The sequence below is a fragment of the Lepidochelys kempii genome, chromosome 3 (assembly GCF_965140285.1).
Source record: "Lepidochelys kempii isolate rLepKem1 chromosome 3, rLepKem1.hap1, whole genome shotgun sequence".
In the NCBI taxonomy this organism is placed as follows: Eukaryota; Metazoa; Chordata; order Testudines; family Cheloniidae; genus Lepidochelys; species Lepidochelys kempii.
Window position 1 is genome coordinate 10,985,062 of NC_136382.1, and position 6,777 is coordinate 10,991,838.

Sequence of the window (6,777 nt, forward strand, 5' to 3'; positions counted from 1 at the left end):
ACACATAGATGAACATAATTTGGTGGGGAATAGTCAACATGGTTTTTGTAAAGGGAAGTCATGACTCACCAATCCACTAGAATTGTTTGATTGGGTCAACAAGCATGTGGACAAGGGGGATCCCATGGATATAGTGTATTTAGATTTTCAGAAAGCCTTTGACAAGGCCCCTCACCAAAGGCTCTTAAGCAAAGTAAGCTGTCATGGGATAAGAGGGAAGATTCTCTCATGGATTGGTAACAGGTTACAAGATAGGAAACAAAGGGTAGGAATAAATGGTCAGTTTTCAAAATGGAGAGAGGTAAATAGTGGTGTCCCCCAGGGGTCTGTACTGGGTCCGGTCCTATTCAACATATTCATAAATGATTTGGAAAAAGGGGTAAATAGTGAGGTGGCAAAATTTGCAGATGAAACAAAACTACTCAAGATAGTTAAGTCCCAGGCAGACTGCGAAAAGCTACAAAAGGATCTCTCAAAACTGGGTGACTGGGCAACAAAATGGCCGATGAAATTCAATGTTGATAAATGCAAAGTAATGCACATTAGAAAACATAAATCCCAACTATACATATAAAATGCTGGGGTCTAAATTAGCTGTGACCACTCAAGAAAGAGATCTTGGAGTCATTGTAGATTTTCTTTGAAAACATCCACTCAATGTGCAACGACTGCCAAAAAAGTGAACAGAATGTTGGAAATCATTAAGAAAGGGATAGATAATAAGACAGAAAATATCATATTGCCCCTGTATAAATCCATGGTACGCCCACATCTTGAATATTGCGTGCAGTGGTCGCCCCATCTCAAAAAAGATATATTGGAATTGGAAAAGGTTCAGAAAAGGACAACAAAAATGTTAGGAGTATAGAACGGCTTCTGTATGAGGAGAGATGAATAAGACTGGGAATTTTCAGATTGGAAAAGAGATGACTAAGGGGGATATGATAGAGGTCTATAAAATCATGAGTGGTGTGGAGAAAATAAATAAGGAAGTGTTATTTACTCCTTCTCATAACACAAGAACTAGGGGTCACCAAATGAAATTAATAGGCAGCAGGTTCTAAACAAACGAAAGGAAGTATTTCTTCACACAGTGCACAGTCAACCTGTGGAACTCTTTGCCAGAGGATGTTGTGAAGGCCAAGACTATAACAGAGTTCAAAAAAGAACTAGATAAATTCATAGAGGATAGGTCCATCACTGGTTATTAGCCAGAATGGGCAGGGATGGTGTCTCTGGCCTCTGTTTGCCAGAAGCTGGGAATGGGTGATGGGATGGATCACTTGATGATTACCTGTTCTGTTCATTCCCTCTGATGCACCTGGCTTTGGCTACTGTTGGAAGACAGGATACTGGGCTAGATGGACCTTTGGTCTGACCCAGTTTGCCCGTTGTTATGTTCTTGTGTCAGGTCTAAAATTTCCACTGTGAGCTGTTCAGGGCAGGGACTTCGACTCCTGCTTGTTCCATAAAGCACTCAGCTCATCGGTGGTGTTGTACAAAGAATAACAGGCTGAACTTTGGTCACCCCTGGCTTTAGAAACAGCTCTGTGGTGAATAAGGGAAGAGGTTAATTCCCATTAATGGTGCTAGTTGAGGGAAGAAAGAGACAAAAGATGAAGGAAAGGAAGATAATTATCTACCTTGATTGCAAGATACATTATTTTCAATCATTTTTATTACAATAGCAGCCAGAAGCCCCAGCAGAGATCAGAGCCCCATCATGCTGGGTTCTGTACTAAGCTGCTGAAAGAGAGTCTCTGCCCAGAGGGGTTTGCAATCTGCACAGACAAATGGACACCCTGGAAGTGATGCAACATAGTCACCACTACTCCCGGGTGTCTCAAAAACACCTGCAGTAATGTAACCCTCAGGCCAGCGTGCACTGACCCGTCTGGGCCTGAGCCCCAGAGGTTGCCTCCAGCTACGTTGGCTGGGTCTTTGGCTCAAGGGGTGGCAACTCCTGCTTTCAGCTCTGCAGCTCTCTGGTTCTATCCTTGGTGGAGGTCCCAATGACATTAACTCTTTCAGTGTTCGCCGGGATATCGCCTCCCTTGTTAAACTCACGCACATTAACACCCAAGGTGTTTCTGCGGAGGAGCTGGCGGTGTAATTTCCAGCTCAGCTAGACGTGCCTATGCTGGCTCTGATCAACCTAGTGCACAAAAGGTAGCAGTGTAGCTGCGGGGGAGGTGAGAGGGGATGGCCACCTACCGAGGCAGCTAGCCCATCTCACCGTCCGAGCAGCTGAGGCTATGCTGCTATTTTTAGCTCTCTAGATCTGGTGTGGGTGTGTCTACCCGAGTGGAAAATTACACCTCTGTTTAGACACCCTACAGAACCCAACAGAGCCTAATTACAAACCTTAGTAAAGGACAAGGCAGGCTCTGGGCCTGCTGAGAGGTTTGTTCTACCTCCTAGCCAGTTGGCTCTCTGTTAACGTGCTATGAAAGTGATGGGATCTTGTATGACGGGTTCGTCCCAGTTGGTGTCCTTGCTAACTTGTCAGGCCGTGGCAAAGTCCCCTTCTGGATGTGTGAGGACTTTCCCAGGAACGGGACTAATCTGAACCCTGTCCCTATGCAGGCATGTCGGTGGGGTATCAGTTGTCAGACATGACCTCAGCATTCTTCCCGCTGCTGTTTGTGATGGGTGGCTTTTGGCCTTGTCGGGGAGCCAGTCCTCTTCAACCCAGTGACTTCACTTGGCTTGGGATTCCTGTCCCTGTCTTTCCTTTGACATCTGGCCATTCAGAGGTTAGCTGGTGCAATGGGCTTGGGAGGGGAGTTCTAATCATCTAGCCAACCCCTGCACGCACAGAACTCACGTGCAGCAGTCCAAGCACGTTGTGTATGGCATTGCAGCATTAAAGGTCACTGAACATTTCATTTGTTTGCTGGGCAATGATGTCACCTGCCAGCAGCACAGAGTTTAAATCAAAGCCAAAATTATCTCTTCCCCTAGTAGAAGCTCAGTGGTGTTGTGAACGGACCTGTTTGCTCAAGATAGTAGTGAGGTCACATTGACACCCATATCACCAGTGGTTGGTGCGGCAACCTTGCCCTCTGGAAACTTTCCAAGAGTCCCTCCGGCTGCAGGTGATGAGGGACAGCATGCTAACTTGTGCGAAAGGGAGGATTTCATGCCTTTCCTTTGCGTCTCTATTAACCGTTCTTTGCACCAACACTGCTGTGAAAATACCATGTGCCCTTCCCCATCTAATAGGCAGAGTTTCTGCATGAGCACGACTGGGCAGCCAGAGGGATTAGGGCAGCAGGCATCTGGACACTTGATTAGTACGACAGCACATACAGGCCCCAGTCAAGATCAGGGCCCGATTGTGAAGGTGCGGTATATACTCATAGCAAGAGGACGTCCATACCTCAGAGAGCTTACAATCTAAGTAGGCAAAGGGTTGAGGAAAGGAAGGATGATTGTCCGCATTGTACAGAGGGGGAACTGAGGGACAGAGGCTGGGATTAAGAGCCTAACAAAATTAGGTGCCCAACTCCCACTGAAATTCAATAGAGTTGGGTGCATAACTTCTCAAGTCCTTTGGAAATCCCAGCCAGAGAGATTAAGTGAATTGTTCAAGGTTACACAGGGAGTCTGTGGCAGAGCCAAAGCTTAAACCCAGGTCCACCAAGTGCTTTAACCACAGGAAGTAAATGGTTTGGCCTTGCTATCAACCCAGTAGAAACCCTCTTGTTTGTCTGCCAGCATTTTTTGTTGGACTTTGGAAGAGACTGTATGATCTTTGCTTAGATTGTATCTTTGGGGGGCAAAGGCTGTCTTTGTTATAAATGTGGGCAGTGTCTGGCATAAAAAGGTCTTTAGCTGCTACCTCAATACAAATAAGTAAGTCATTGCATTATTAAGTTTGAATTTAATTTTTATTTGAAAAAAAAATTAAGAGTGTCTTGTATTTTTTATCCAGTTTTAGCAGCTACAGCAAAATATGCCTACCGTACCCTTCAGTGCATTTAAGAATCAGTCTTTCATTATACAGATACATATCTGGTTCATAATTGTTAAAAATCATCAAGTGCTTTAAGAATCCATTGGTATTTAATTAGCACAGAATTAGCATTTTAGTCAGATGTGCTGAGCGTTTGAGGTTTAGTTGGACAGCTAGTGTCTATCATTGAAGTGCCCATGGATTATTAAAAGCATGCTTATTTATGGTTAATAATTCCATTTGAGATACATGTTCATTGAGACAAATCCTCTCATCAATATTCAGTCGGGCTCTTAACGTGGTTTTCGTATCTTTGGTGCCAGGTTGTAGAAAAAGCAAATAATAATAAATAGAGAACCCAGGACAATTAATTTTGCAAAACACTTTCAGTCACTGTGTATAGGACAAGGGGTTGTGCATCTGGGTTCAGTTCCTGACTCCGTTTACAGATTGCCTGAGAGATTTCCCCAAGATCTTACACTCTCTCTGTGCCTCACTTCCCCATCTGTACAATGGGGGTAATATTCCTTTCACCCACCCTTTGTCTGTCTTGTCTATTTAGACTTCAAATATGTGTGGGCCTGGGATTGTCTTACAATATATCTGAACTGTACCCAATATAATAGGGTCTGGATTGTCACTGGGGCTTTGAGGGGTTACTGGAATAGAAGTAATTTTAAAAGAAAGCACAATTATCTTTTAAAGAGGATAAAGTAAAGCTTGTAAATTGCTAGTGGCTAAATAGCTGCAAGTGACCATATGACATATGGGCTGTGTCCGCCATTTCTGTTAGTATTTGGAAACAGTCTACACACACACACACACACACTCAAGATTAGGTGCATTTCATAGAATCATAAAAGATTAGGGTTGGTAGAGACCTCAGGAGGTCATCTAGTCCAACCCCCAGCTCAAAGCAGGACCAACCCCAACTAAATCATCCCAGCCAGGGCTTTCTCAAGCCGGGCCTTAAATACCACTAAGGATGGAGATTCCACCACCTTCCCATTTGAATTGGTCAAGCCCTTTTGGATAAAACCAATTCATTCAAAAGTGGTTTTATCCTTTAAAATGAAGGGGTTTTTTTGGAAAAAAAAGTTGATATAATTTTAGGGTTGTGGGTTTTTTTAATTTCATGCCTTTATTTTAAAAAATTTCAATATTTATATAAAAATGTTAAAGATTTACCAAAAACTGGGTTCAGTGGGTGAAAAGTTTCAATAACCATTTTGATTTAAAAAAAAAAACCCACCTGAAAAAAAGGTATTAAAAGATTTAGTGAACATTTTTTAAAGAGCAAAGTGGGCCTGTTTCTAACCCTTTGAAATGAAAGCAACTTTAACCTGTGTTTGGGGGGGGGGGGGGGGGAAATCTTACCAGCTTTAGCTTTAATAAAATCAAAGATCTAATACAGATTTGTTTCCAGAGGTGTTTTAGACCCGGCCAAAGTATTTGCCTCATGCTTTGTCGAGTGCCTCATGCATCTTTTTAGTTGTGGTTGTGTCCTAGCCAGTTGTTACATTTTCAGTGATCTCAGAGCCTGGGCCACCTGGGCACTGATTTAAATAACCTCTTCATGCACAGCCCATACAAATGACACCTCAGTCACTTTAAGCCACTCCTGTGAGCCACTACAGAGTGTGTTTCCTCCCCGGCACTGGGCAGAGGGATCTCTGCTGAAGTGGAAAGAGTTTAATTTAAGGCATGACTTGCTTTCTTCCAGGAAGTCATTTCCAAGTAATTAATTACAGCATCCTTTGGTTTCAAGGTGGATGATCATACGCTCGGCACTGCCAACGAGCTGTGTGTGTGTGTAGCCTGGCCTCTGACGGATTCTGGCTCAGGCATTCCAAAAGGAGTTTTAGAGCCATAGGGAGTCACGTATAGGGCAAGTGATGCTCAGTCGGGGGGTGGGGGGTTAAGCAGAAAGCTTGATGTGGCTGAGGAAAGAAGGTCTTGTAATTAAGATACTGGATTCAAGTGTGGATTTGATTCCAGCTGCAGAGTTCTTGTGTGACCTTGGGCGCGTCACTTAATCTCTCTGCAATTCAGTTCCCCGGTTGCAAAACAGGAACTATTACTACCCCCTTCTCCTCCTTTTTTTCTGAGACTGATCTCTTTGGAAGAGGGACTGTCCCACTGTATGTACAGCAGCAAACACAATGGGGTCTCTAGGTGCTACCGTGCTACAAGTCAGAAACAACCAAAACTTGGTTGGAACAGGGATCCAAGAATCAGGAGACTCCTAGATTCACATCCATCTCTGCAACTAACTCACAGTGTGGCCTTGTATAAGTCCCTGAACTTCCTTACCTTAGTTTCTCCACCTAGAAAACCGGGGTAATAATTCCCTAGCTCACAGAGATGCTGTGAGGCTTAATTTTTGGTAAAAATCCTTTGAGATCCCGGGATATAAAGTGACTCCACACCATTAGGAGAGGGTTTTTTTAATTTAAGCAGGATCTGCGAGAGAGAAGAAGTGTGTATGGCAGATTGTGTATCTTATACACACACCCCTTTGTGCAGTAGGGCAGAGTTTCTTTTCAAGATACCATCAGACACCTTGGACAGGGCCCAGACTGTGCAGTTTCACATTCTGTTAGCAAAGCCCTGTTATTACCAGACCCCCTCAGCCAGCCTGTGGTGACTTTGTAGCCAAAGGTTTTATAATCAGAGGTTTCTCCGGGAAGGAGAGCCCTGGGCAGGGCACCCGCTGGCAAGGCCCTTTTTGAAACATGGCTGTTTAATACCTTCCGATTTATGTTTTTAACGTGTCACGTGCCCCCTGTAGCCCAGACTTGGGGGGCAGGGAGTGCATT